General features: G+C 37.4%; 1 protein-coding gene, 1 long non-coding RNA gene and 1 other non-coding gene across 18 annotated transcripts in view; 2 read left to right on the forward strand and 1 right to left on the reverse strand.

Annotated features, from left to right (window-relative positions):
* Positions 1-6,131, forward strand: part of LOC129639139 (uncharacterized) — a 36,734-nt gene extending 30,603 nt beyond the window's left edge. The window contains exons 3-4 of the long non-coding RNA XR_008708217.1: positions 743-856; positions 6,002-6,131. This is a non-coding gene — a long non-coding RNA (uncharacterized LOC129639139). The remainder of the gene's footprint in view (positions 1-742; positions 857-6,001) is intronic.
* Positions 1-14,340, reverse strand: part of ENOX2 (ecto-NOX disulfide-thiol exchanger 2) — a 295,795-nt gene that overhangs the window by 17,744 nt on the left and 263,711 nt on the right. The gene's annotated exons all lie outside the window — the stretch shown is intronic.
* On the forward strand, positions 3,289-3,360 carry TRNAC-GCA (transfer RNA cysteine (anticodon GCA)). Its single transcript has one exon. It is a non-coding gene; the product is annotated as a tRNA-Cys (tRNA).

A 14,340-nucleotide genomic window follows, 5' to 3' on the forward strand; every position in this document is an offset into this window, starting at 1 on the left:
CAAAAAAGAAAATGAAACAACTATTATTAACATGCTACAGTTTTAATAGAAGAAGTAGACAACATGGAAGAATAGATGGATATTGTATGCAGAGAGATGGAAATTGAAAGAATCAAATAGAAATACTAGAGATTAAATACATGAACAGAAATGAAAAGTCCCCTTAATGGACTTACTAGTAGATTGAGCATGACTGAGGAAAGAATTTCTGAGTTGGAAGAGTTGACAACAGAAACATCCTAAACTGAAACAAAAAAAAAAAATCAACCCCCACAAAGAAAAGAATTGTAAGACAACTACAAAAGATGTAATGTATACATAATGAGAATGTCAAGAGAAAAAAGAGAAGCAGAAGCAATATGTAAAAGAATAATGACTGAGCATATGTCTAAATTAATGCTAGATACAAAACCACAGATCCAGGAAGTTCAGAGAGCATCAAGTAGGATAAATGCCAAAACACATAACATTTAAATTTCAGAAAATTAAAGAGAAAAAACAATCTTGAAAGAAACCAGAGGGAAAAAACCACCTTACCTATAGAGAAGCAAAGATAAGAATTATATCCTACTTTTCCTCAGAAACCACCTAGGCAAGACTAGAATGAAGAGAATACTCAAAGTGCTGAGAGAAAAATAATCTACCAACTTAGAATTCTGTACCTTGTGAAATTATTCTTCAAAGGTAAAGGAGAAATACCTTCTCAGATGAAGAAAAATTTGAGGGAATTTGTTGTTATTAGGCCTGCCTTGCAAGAAATGTTAAAAGAAGTTCTTAAGACAGAGGAAAATGACATAAGTCAGACACTTGGATCTACATTAAGAAAGGAAGAGCATCAAAGAAGTAATAAGTGAAGGTAAAATAAAAACTTTAATTTTTCTTATTCTTACTTGATCTAACAGATAATAGTTTTCTCGAAATACTAGTGACAATGCATTCAATTATGTATGCTTGTGTGTGTGTGTGCTTATGTATAAGTGAAATTAATGACAGCAATGATACAAGGAATAGGAGGAAGGAACTGGGATTATATTATGATAACATATTTGCACTAGCCACAAATTGGTATAGGGTTATTTGAAAGTGGACTTATTAGTTGTAAATGTAAATTGCAAACTCTAGGGCAACTACTAAAAAAGTAAAAAAAAAAAGTATAACCAATATGCTAAGAAAGAAGAAAAAAGAAATCATATAAAATGCTCAGTTAAAACCACAAGGAGCTAGAAATGTGTAGAAGGCAAAAAGAACAAAGAACAAGAGCAATAAATAAAAAATAGTAACAAATATGGTGGATGTTAATCCAACTACATCAATAATTATTGTAAACATCAATTGTCTAAATACAACCATTAAAATCCAGATATTGTCAGAGTAAGAAAAAAACAAGAAACAACTATAATGGTATATTTAAGAAACATTTAAAATATAAAAATACATATAGATTAAAAATAAAAGAATGTTAAACAATACACTATGCTAACACTAGTAAAAAAAAAAAAAAGTAAGAGTAGCTATACTAATTTCAGGCAGAGTTGACTTCAGACCAAGGAAAATTATCAGGGCTAAAGAAGGGCATTACATAGGAATAAAGGCATTAGTACTACAAGAATACATAACAAGCAATGTGTGTGAGCCTAATCCTAGAGTATCAAAATAAGTGAAACAAAATCTGATAGAACTGCAACAAAAAAATAAATGAACCCACTATTATAGAGACTTAATACCCCTCTATCAAAAGTGGAATGATCGAGTAGGCAGAATATGAGTAATGACACAGTTGAACCCACAGCACCATCAATTAACTGGATATAATTGACATGTATAGACTATTTCATTTAACAGCGGATTATATATTCTTCTCAAGCACACATGCAACATTCACCAAGACAGATTATATTCTTCATCATAAAACACATCTAAAACACATTAAAAGAATGTAAGTCACAATGGGTATGCTGTCCAACCATGATGAAATTAAACTAGAAATCAATAACAGAAAGATAGATGGAAAATTCCAAAATACGTGGAGATCAAACAACACACTTCTAAAAAACACATGAGTCAAAGAAGAAATCTCAAAAGGAATTTAAAAATATTTGAACTAAATGGAAATAAAAAACACAACTTCTCAAAATTTGTGAGATGCAGCTAAAGCCATGTTTAGAGGGAAATTTGTAGCATTGAATACATATATTAGAAGGGAAGAAAGATCTAAAATCGATCATCTGAGCTTCCACCTTAGGAAACTAGAAAAAGAAGAGCAAATTAAATCTAAAGTTAGCAGAAGAAAACATATAGTAAAAATAGATCAGAAATCAATTAAATAGAAAACAGGAACTCAATAGAAAAAAATCTGTAAAAACAAAAGCTGGTTCTTTGTAAAGATCAATAAAGTTGAGAAGACTCTAGCCAGGCTAACTGAGAAAAAAATAGAGAAAATACAAATTACTAATGTCCAAAATTAAAGAGAGGATGTCACTATAGATCCTATGGACATTAAAAGGATAATAAAGGAATATTATGGACATGAGTTTGAGCAAGCTTTGGGAGTTCGTGATGGACAGGAAAGCCTGGCATGCTATAGTCCATGGGGTCGCAAAGAGTCGGACACGACTGAGCAACTAAACTGAACTAGTCCATAGTTCAGTCCATAGTACATACTCCACACATTTTATAACCTAGATGAAATGGGCCAACTCCTTGAAATCTGTTGAAATGCACACACAAGAAGTAGACAGTCTGAGTAGGCCTCTATCACTTAAAAAAATTGGATCAATAATTAATAACTCTCTAAAGTAGAAACTACTAGGCCCACATAAATTTACTGTTGAATTATTTAGGGAAGAAAATAATACAAAATTTCTACAATCTCTTCCAGAAGATAGAAACAGAGAACATTTCCTAACTCATTATATGAAGTTGGCATTTTCCTAATACCAAAAACCATATGAAGACATACAAGAAAAGAAAGTACAGACTGCTATCTCTCATGAACACAGACGTAAAAATTCTCAACAAAATACTAGTAAATCAAGTGCAAGAATGTATAGGAAGAAATATACCACAATCAAGTGGAATTCATCTTGGGTATGCAAGGCTGGTTCAACATTTGAAAAATCAATTAATGTAATTCATTATGTTAACAAGTTAAAGAGGTTAAAGTTGCATGATAATACAATAGATACAGAAAAGGTATTTGACAAAATCCAACACCCATCCATGATTTTAAAATCTCAGTAAACTAGGAATAGAGAACTTCCTCAATATGATAATAAACATCTACAGGCTTCCCTGGTGGCTCAGAGGATAAAGCGTCTGCCTGCAATGCAGGAGACCCAGGTTCGATCCCTGGGTTGGGAAGATCCCCTGGAGAAGGAAATGGCAACCCACTCCAGTATTCTTGCCTGGAGAATCCCATGGACAGAGGAGTCTGGTGGGCTATAGTCCACGGGGTCACAAAGAGTCGGACACGACTGAGCAACTTCACACACACACCACCATACATCATAGAGAGAAACTTGAATCACTCCCATTAAGAACGAGGCAAGGATGCCACCACTTATCACTGCTTTTTTCAACTTTGTACTGGAAGTCCTAGATAATTCAATCAGACAAGAAAAGGAGATAATTTTCCAGTATAGATTATTTTTAAAATATGTGTTATTTTTATAGTCTAATGCCCTTGATCATTTTAAAATGAAAATATATAATGGCAACCCACTCCAGTATTCTTCCCTGGAGAATCCCATGGACAGGGGACCCTGGTGGGCTACGATCTGTGGGGTTGCAAAGAGTCGGACACAACTGAGCAACTAACACACTATTTACATTTGCACATTAAAAATGAAATATTTAAGTAGAGATGTAACAAAATACATACCAGATCTATATGAAGAACACTACAAAACTCAGGTTGAAAATGAGTGGAAATCATTCAATTCACATTGAATTCAAGTGAAAAAATGAATGAAATAAAACTAAATAAATGGAGAGATTTTATGTTTATGGATAGGATGGCAATATCATAAAGATATCAGTTGTTTCCAACTTGATCTGTGGATTCAATGCAATCCCAATCAAAATCCAAGCAAGTTACTTTGTGGATATTGACAAACTGAGTCTAAAGTTTATAAAGAGAGGCAAAAGACCCAGAATGTCCAACTCAACATTGAAAGAGTAGAATAGAGTTGGAAGACTGATGCTACCTGGTTTCAAGGCTTAACAGAAAGTTAATAGTAACTAAGACAGTGTGGTGTTGGTGAAAGAAAAGACAAATAGATCCATTAAATAGATTAGAGAGTCCAGAAAGAGACCCCCATAAATAGAGTCAACTGATTTTTGCCAAAGGAGCAAACGCAATACAATGGAGCAAAAATAGACTCTTTAACAAACATGCTGGAACAACTGGACATCACAAAGATTAAGTCAAAATGGATTATAGACCTAAATGAGAAATCCTAAACTATAAACCTCCTAGAAGATAACATAAGAGAAAAATGTAGCTGACCTTGAGTATGGTGATGAGTTTTTAGACACAATACCAAATGCATGATCCATGAAAGAAATAACTGATAACCTGGAATCAGTTAAAATAATTAAAATAGAAACCTTAATTAAAATAGAAACTTCTCTGTGAAAGACAATATCAAGAAGAAAAGCCATAGACTGAGGAGAAAATATTTGCAAAGGACACAGTTGATAAAGGACCGCTATCCAAAATATACAATGAACTCTCAAAACTCAACAATAAGAAAACAAACAACCCATTTGGGCTACAAATCTGAACAGACACCTTGCCAAAGATATACTAATGACGAGTAAGCATATGAAATGATTTCAACATCATATGTCATTAGTGAATTGCAAATTAAAACAGGAGTGTGATATCACTAGAAACATATCAGAATTGCCAAAATCCAAAACAATGACAGCACCAAGGACTGGTGAGGATGTGGTGTAAATAAGAACTCTGCTTCATTGCTGGTGAGAATGCAAAATGGTACAGTCACTTTGGGAGACAGTTTGGCAGTTTCTTACAAAACTAAACAGACTTTAATGATATGATCCAGCAATCATGTTCCTTGGTATTTACCCAAATGAGCTAAAAACTATGTCCACACAAAAACCTGCACATACATATTTACAACAGAAAACTTGGAAGCAACCACAATGTTCTTTAGTAGTTATCTAACCACTAATATACTGTGATACATCCAGAAAATTGAATAATAAATGACACTAAAAAGAAAATGAGATACAAAGCCACGAAAAGACATGCAGGAAATGTAAATGCATATTACTATGTGAAAGTAGTCAATTTGAAAAGACTGCATACTATATGTTCCCAACTATATGCCAGTCTGGAAAGGGAAAAACTATAGAGTCAGTTAAAAAATCAGTGGTTACCAGGTATTTGGGTGGAGGGAAGAATGAATAGGTTTAGCACAGAAGATTTTAAGGTCCCTGAAACTATTCTGTATGATACTACAATTGTGGACACACATACATTTTGTATATTTCTCCAAAACCATAAAATGGGTACCAAGAGTGAATTCTAATGCAAACTATGAACTTTGGGTGATAAGGATGTATTCAGCTACTGTAACACATGTACCTCTGGGGTGCAGGATGTAGATAGTGGGAGATTGTATGTATATGGGGACTGGCAGTATTTGGGAACTCTGTACTTCCTGCTCAATTTTGCTATGAACCTAAAACTGATCTAAAAATTAAAGTTTATTAATTGAAAAATAAGACACATGGGGAAACCTAGATTAAACTTATTTATGGTTATGGCATATTTTTCAAGATCAAAAATCATAAAAGCTACTTCAAAATACTTAATAAGAAGATTTTCATTCATTCAACAAACATTTATTGAATTCCTTCCAAGTTCCAGGCTTATGACTATGGTAAAAAATGAGATTCCACTCATCTCTATTGTTTACACTCCAAATTAATGGATATATTTGTAGTTTATTCCCTTTTTGATTCCTAACAGAATATAGAGTTCAGAAAAGAAGTATCATCAAAATGGGTCAAAATTACAAATCTGTACATTAAATGTATAAGAATGTTAAAAGATAATTTGGGACTTCCTTGGTGGTGCAGTGGATAAGAACCCAGCTACTAATTCAGGGGACATGGGTTTGATCCCTGGTCCTGGAAGATTCCAGATGCTGTAGACCAACTAAGCCCATGCATCACAACTACTGAGCTTGCGTGCCACAACAACTGAAGCCTGCACAACTACTGAGCCCACAAGCCACAACTACTGAGCTTGTGTGCTACAACTACCGATGCCTGCGTGCCCTAGAACCTGTGCTCCACAACAGGGGAAGCCACTGCAATGAGAAGCCTGAGCACAACAAACAGTTGCCCTTGCTCGCTGCAACTAGAGAAAGCCTGTGCACAGCAATGAAGATCCAGTGCAGCCAAAAAAGAAATGAAATAAATAAATTAATTAAATGAATAAATAAATAAATAAATAATGTTATATAATTTGACAAAGGCGTGAATTTTTTCAGCTACGTATGGGAAGTAACTTTTGGTAGAAGGTAGTAAAAAACATAATTGACATAAAATCTTTGAGATTATTAGCTATAAATGGTGGAAGAATAGTTTTCTAAGGGGTTTGCAAAGACAAGATTCACCCTGTACATAATGAACAATAAGAAGTTGTGCTTTATAAGGATGAAGTATATAGAAGAAAACTATATTTCAAGGGTGAAAACATTTCCTATTCCTGAAAAAAAAGCTGCCTATAGGGAAGTGCTGGGTTTAATTCAATGCCTTGAATCTGAGGGTTATCCTAAAGTAATTAGGTACTGATGAAGGCTGATGTGATCAGATGAAGCAGGTAACAGAGCAATGAGATGGCTGGATGGCATCATCGACTCAATGGACATGAGTTTGGGCAAACTCCAGGAGATAGTGAAGGACAGGGAAGCCTGGCGTGCTGCAGTCCATGGGGTCGCAAAGAGTGGGACATGACTTAGCTACTGAACAACAACAACAATCCAAAGAAGAGAGTGACAATGTAATAGGCAGGATCTGGTGAGAAATGCCTTCTCACTAGAGTAGTGTTGAGACATGTTCTCAGTGTCTACGTTTGTTTTCTATGAATGGCCATGTAATTATCTTGATATAGCAGTTTCAAACCTCGCATTTTTGCTTAAAAATTTACAAGAGACCTTTGGTACAATACATTCATTTTATGTTTGGTTTTATTACTACCCTGGATCTGCCGGGGTCCCCGGCTATTACTGATTTTAGTTGTTGACATAATCACACAGATTTTGTGTCTTTGATGTGAAAGTTGGATTCACAGCACACCAAATAATATCTATCCTTGCCATCTTCCCAGTGGCTGGGATAGTTGGCCTCAGACAGGCAGTATTCTTAATAGTCACAACACCAAAGTGTCAGTCACTCAGTCATGTCCGACTCTTGGCCACCCCACGGACTGTAGCCTGCTAGCCTCCTCTATCCATGGAATTCTCCAGGCAAGAATACTGAACCATTCCCTTAGAAGATGCTAAAGATGAAGATGATTATATATTTGGAACTGGATGGAAAAAGAGACATTGACTATCTGCCAAACAGGGGAAGAAATATTTGACTTGTTTTGCTGGGTCAATACCAGTGATAGCATCTTGAACTGGAGTAAGGCTGAACAGCACAGAGGTTACTCTGCAAATCTAGTGGCTGCTTCAGATGGACAGTGAGGTATTTCTGCTTTGGTATGCATGTCTGTCCACTGGCAAGCCACACAGCTCAATACAAAATAGTGATATTTCATCTTTCTCTTTTTGTTTCTTCTTGTACTGCAGGCCAGTAATTATGCTCATGTCCTACAAGTCATGTAGAGAAACATGGCAGAGAAAAGGACAGAGGTCTAGGAGAATGGTTAGAGGCATCTTCTCCAGTTGAAATGTGAAAGTATTTTTCCTCTGAGAAAATGAGGAGGCAAGATTGCCTCCCCCCCCCCTCCGCTCCCCGGGAGAAAGGGCATTCTGATGAGCAGAGATGGACTGTTGTAGCTAAGTGGGAGCAGATAATAATCTCCTCAGTTTGGACCTGTCACTAAGCAAAAGAAAATGGGGGCCCTCACTTACAAAATATATTTCCCACTCTTTAAAGTGAAGGTTTTTGTCATTTTAATGAGGATACCAAGTCTTTACTTTCACAGACTTAATATTAATTGGGCCTATTTCTGAAGTTGGAGTTCTTTGTACATTTCCAGAACATTGAAAAGTTCAATATTCCCTTTTAATAATATGTTTGAGTAGGTGAATTCATCAGTCCTGATACTAAAGAGTATAGTACAGTGAATTTATTCTTTTCCTGCCATCATTAGTTCCCAGCTTCTCCTTTTTGACGATTTCCTATATAGGAAAAAGTTTCTCTTTATGGGGATTGCTCCTCAGATCTGAAGGCTGCCAGTTCATCATGGCAGATATGAAAGTATGAAGGCAGCTGTGAATGCCTCATTTTAAAGGAGCCACTTGGAGCAAAATCGCAGACATGTTTTTCTACAACAAAAGATCTAAAAGGACTTTGTGCTTTTAGGTATGAAAAAAAATATACCTAGGTTTCTTCAATGATACAAAGAGCACAAACAAACAAAAATTAATGGAAGTAAATTTAGAGAGTCAGCCACCCTTAAAAAGCCGCATTACCAGTGATGACCTGGAAGGGTAAGATGGGGGTGGAGGTCGGAGGGAGGCTTGAAGCTCAAGAGGGAGGGGATATATGTATATGTATAACTGATTCACTTTGTTGTACAGCAGAAACTAACACAACATTGTAAAGCAACTATACTCTAATAAAAAATCATAAAAAAGGAGATGCTAAAAATGTTACCACATTTTAGAAGAAAGATGCTAAAAAGTGTTACCAAATTATAGAAGGAAAAATGAGCAACACTCCTCTCAAGGTTCAAAAAAAGAAGCTAGAGCTGCAGTGATTCACAAAGAGAAAAAAGAAAAACAAAGAGTGGGAAGAAAAAGTGGGAGATATGAGCACGACCCATGAAGGCCAGTTCAGAAAAAATCTCAAGTGAGTCCCCTGACTTCAAAAAGCCTTGCTTCTGAGGCAGTCCTAAGATGGTGGAGGAATAGGATGGGGAGACCACTTTCTCCCCCAAAAATTCATCAAAAGAACATTTAAACACTGAGTAAATTCCACAAAACAACTTCTGAATGCTGGAAGAGGACATCAGACACCCAGAAAAGCAGCCCATTGTCTTCAAAAAGAGGTAGGAAAAAATATAAAAGACAAAAAAAGAGACAAAAGAGGTAGGGACGGAGCTCCGTCCCTGGAAGGGAGGCTTAAAAAGAGAGAAGTTTCCAAACATCAGGAAACACTCTCACTGCCGAGTCTGTAGTGAGCCTTGGAAGCACAGAGGGCAACATAACCCGGAGGAAAAATAAATAAATAATTAAAACCCACAGATTACGAGCCCAATGGTAACTCCCCAAGCAGGGAAGCAGTGCAGACGCCTGCATCCGCCACTAGCAAGCGGGATCTGGGCAGGGAGATGAGGGCTGCATTGCTTAGAGTAAGGATCGGGCCTGAATGCCCTGAGGGTAATCAGAGTGAACTAACTTGGGCTAGCAAACCAGACTGTGGGATAGCTACCACGCGAAGAGCCCTAAGACACTGCCAGGACCACGCACAGAACAAAAGACTGAACAGAATTAGCCGGCTGAAGACCATCCCCCTCCGGTGATAGGCAGCCAGAGCTGGAAGCGGGCAATCGCAGCCCCAGAGAGACATTATCTACCAAACTGCAAGCAGGCTTCTTTGCTAACTAAAACTTCTTGGGGTTCTGGACAGTCATCATCCACCTGAGAAGGTGTGCCAGTTGTACACCCGGAAAACCGAGCAGCAGGGACAGGAGAGGCGATAAAAAAAGTTGCAGTGACCACACTTGCCAAACACCTCATCACCTGAGCTGCTCGGACCTGGGAAGGGCACAAAACACAGGCCTAGTGGAGTCTGCACCTCTGAGGACTACCCAAGTGACTGAACCTGAGCGGCTTAGACCTGGGAGGTGCATGCAGCCCAGGGCTGGCCTTGGACGGTTCCCAGCAGAGCAACCTAGAGCCTGAGCTGTGTGGGCAGGGAGGGCACACATGCCATGAGCAAGGGCAGGCCCAGTGTGGCTAAGACACTGCGAGCACACGCCAGTGTTATTTGTTTGCAGCGTCCCTCCCTCCCCACAGTGTGACTGAACAAGTGAGCCTAAAAAAAGTGTCCACCACTGGCCCTCCTTGTGTCAGGGCAGAAATCAGACACTGAAGAGACCAGCAAACAGAAGAAGCTAAAACAGAAGGAAGTGCCTTGGAAGTGACAGGTGCAATACATTAAAACCCTGTAGTTAGTACTGACTACATAGGAAGGGGCCTATAGATCTTGAGAAATATAAGCCGGACCAAGGAACTATCCGAAAATGAACTGACCCCACACTGCCCACAACACCACCAGAGAAAGTCCTAGATATATTTTTACCATTTTTATGATCATTCTTTTTTTTTAACTTTTTAAAAATTTTAAGTCCTCTATTACTCCTTTAATTTTCATCTTTATAACCTACTATTACTTTTCAAAAAAAGACTCTATTTTTTAAAGCAAACTTCATATATATATATATATATATTTAATAATTTTTGTGACTTTGTTTTTTTCTTCTTCTTCTTCTTTTATTTAATATTGTAATTTTGAAAATCCAACCTCTATTCTAGATTTTTAATCTTTGCTTTTTGGTATTTGTTATCAATTTTGTACCTTTAAGAACCCAATCTTCAGTACCCATTTTTACTTGGGAGTGAGATTACTGGCTTGACTGCTCTCTCCTCCTTTGGACTCTCCTTTTTCTCCACCAGGTCGCCTCTGTATCCTCCCTCCCCCTTCTCTTCTCTACCCAACTCTGTGAATCTCTGTGTGTTCCAGATGGTGGAGAACACATAGGGAACTGATTACTGGCTGGATCTGTCTCTCTCCTTTTCATTCCCTCCTTTTATCCTCCTGGACACATCTGTCTCCTTCCTCCCTCTTCTCTTCTCTGTATAACTCTGTGAACATCTCTGAGTGGTCCAGACTGTGGAGCACAAATAAGGAAGTGATTACTGGCTAGCTTGCTCTCTCCTCTTTTGATTCCACCTCATCTCATTCGGGTCACCTCTAACTCCCTCCTCCCTCTTCTCTTCTCCATGTAACTCTGTGAACCTCTCTGGGTGTCTCTCACTGTGGAGAAACTTTTCATATTTAACCTAGATGTATTATCAATGGTGCTATATAGAAGGAGAAGTCTTGAGGCTACTGTAAAAATAAGACTGAAAACCAGAAGCAGGAGGCTTAAGTCCAAATCCTGAGAACATCAGAGAACTCCTGACTCCAGGGAACATTAATCGATAGGAGCTCATCAAATGCCTCCATACCTACACTGAAACCAAGCACCATCCAAGGGCCAGCAAGTTAAAGAGCAAGACATACCATGCAAATTCTCCAGCAACACAGGGACACAGACCTGAGTTTCAATATACAGGCTGCCCAAAGTTACTCCAAAACCACTGACATCTCATAACTCATTACTGGACACTTCATTGCACTCCAGAGAGAAGAAATCAAGCTCCACCCACCAGAACACCGACACAAGCTTCCCTAACCAGGAAACCTTGACAAGCCACCCATACAACCCCACCCAAAGCGAGGAAACTCCACAATAAAGAGAACTCCACAAACTGCCAGAATACAGAAAGGCCACCCCAAACGCAGTAGTGTAAACAAGATGAATAGGCAGAGGAATACCCAGCAGGTAAAGGAACAGGATAAATGCCCACCAAACCAAACAAAAGAGGAAGAGATAGGGAATCTACCTGATAAAGAATTTCGAATAATGATAGTGAAAAGGATCCAAAATCTTGAAATAAAAACGGAATCACAGATAAATAGCCTGGAGACAAGGCTTGAGAAGATGCAAGAAAGGTTTAACAAGGACCTAGAAGAAATAAAAAAAGAGTCAATATGTAATGAATAATGCAATATATGAGATCAAAAACACTCTGGAGGCAACAAATAGTAGAATAACGGAGGCAGAAGATAGGATTAGCGATGCAGAAGATAGAATGGTAGAAATAAATGAATCAGAGAGGAAAAAATAAAAACGAATTAAAAGAAATGAGGACAATTTCAGAGACCTCCAGGACAATATTAAATGCTCCAACATTCGAATCATAGGAGTCCCAGAAGAAGAAGACAAAAAGAAACACCATGAGAAAATACTTGAGGAGATAATAGTTGAAAATGTCCCTAAAATGGGGAAGGAAATAATCACCCAAGTCCAAGAAACCCAGAGAGTCCCAAACAGGATAAACCCAAGGCGAAACACCCCAAGACACATATTAATCAAATTAACAAAGATCAAACACAAATAACAAATATTAAAAGCAGAAAGGGAAAAACAACAAATAATACACAAGGGGATTCCCATAAGGATAACAGCTGATCTCTCAATAGAAACTCTTCAAGCCAGGAGGGAATGGCAAGACATACTTAATGTGATGAAAGAAAGTAAACTACAGCCCAGATGATTGTACCCAGCAAGGATCTCATTCAAATATGAAGGAGAAATCAAAAGCTTTACAGACAAGCAAAAGCTGAGAGAATTCAGCACCACCAAACCAGCTCTCCAACAAATGCTAAAGGATCTTCTCTAGACAGGAAACACAAAAAGGGTGTATAAACTCGAACCCAAAACAATAAAGTAAATGGCAATGGGATCATATCTATCAATAATTACCTTAAATGTAAATGGGTTGAATGCCCCAACCAAAAGACAAAGACTGGCTGAATGGATACAAAAATAAGACCCCTATATATGTTGTTTACAAGAGACCCACCTCAAAACAAGGGACACATACAGACTGAAAGTGAAGGGCTGGAAAAAGATATTCTATGCAAATAGAGACCAAAAGAAAGCAGGAGTAGCAATACTCATATCAGATAAAATAGACTTTAAAACAAAGGCTGTGAAAAGAGACAAAGGACACTACATAATGATCAAAAGATCAATCCAAGAAGATATAACAATTATAAATATATATGCACCCAACATAGGAGCACCACAATATGTAAGACAAATGCTAACAAGTATGAAAGGGGAAATTAACAATAACACAATAGTAGTGGGAGACTTTAATACCCCACTCACACCTATGGACAGATCAACTAAACAGAAAATTAACAAGGAAACACAAACTTTAAATGATACACTAGACCAGTTAGACCTACTTGATATCTATAGGACATTTCATCCCAAAACATTGAATTTCACCTTTTTCTCAAGCGCACACGGAAACTTCTCCAGGGTAGATCACATCCTGGGCCATAAATCTAGCCTTGGTAAATTCAAAAAAATTGAAATCATTCCAAGCATCTTTTCGGACCACAATGCAGTAAGATTAGATGTCAATTACAGAAGAAAAACTATTAAAAATCCAAACATATAGAGGCTGAACAACACGCTTCTGAATAACCAGCAAATCACAGAAGAAATCAAAAAAGAAATAAAAATATGCATAGAGACGAATGAAAATGAAAACACAACAACACAAAACCCGTGGGACACTGTAAAAGCAGTACTAAGGGGGAGAGTTCATAGCAATACAGGCATACCTCAAGAAACAAGAAAAAAGTCAAATAAATAACCTAACTCTACACCTAAAGCAACTAGGAAAGGAAGAAATGAAGAACCCCAGGGTTAGTAGAAGGAAAGAAATCTTAAAAATTAGGGCAGAAATAAATGCTAAAGAAACAAAAGAGACCATAGCAAAAATCAACAAAGACAAAAGCTGGTTCTTTGAAAGGATAATAAAATTGACAAACCATTAGCCAGACTCATCAAGAAACAAAGGGAGAAAAATCAAATCAATAAAATTAGAAATGAAAATGGAGAGATCACAACAGACAACACAGAAATACAAAGGATCATAAGAGACTACTATCAGCAACTATATGCCAATAAAATGGACAACATGGAAGAAATGGACAAATTCTTAGAAAAGTACAACTTTCCAAAACTGAACCAGGAAGAAATAGAAAATCTTAACAGACCCATCACAAGCACGGAAATTGAAACTGTAATCAGAAATCTCCCAGCAAACAAAAGCCCAGGTGCAGATGGCTTCACAGCTGAATTCTACCAAAAATTTAGAGAAGAGCTAACACCTATCCTACTCAAACTCTTCCAGAAAATTGCAGAGGAAGGTAAACTTCCAAACTCATTCTATGAGGCCACCATCACCCTAGTACCAAAACCTGACAAAGATGCCACAA

Source organism: Bubalus kerabau, chromosome X, assembly GCF_029407905.1.
Source record: "Bubalus kerabau isolate K-KA32 ecotype Philippines breed swamp buffalo chromosome X, PCC_UOA_SB_1v2, whole genome shotgun sequence".
Lineage (NCBI taxonomy): Eukaryota > Metazoa > Chordata > Mammalia > Artiodactyla > Bovidae > Bubalus > Bubalus kerabau.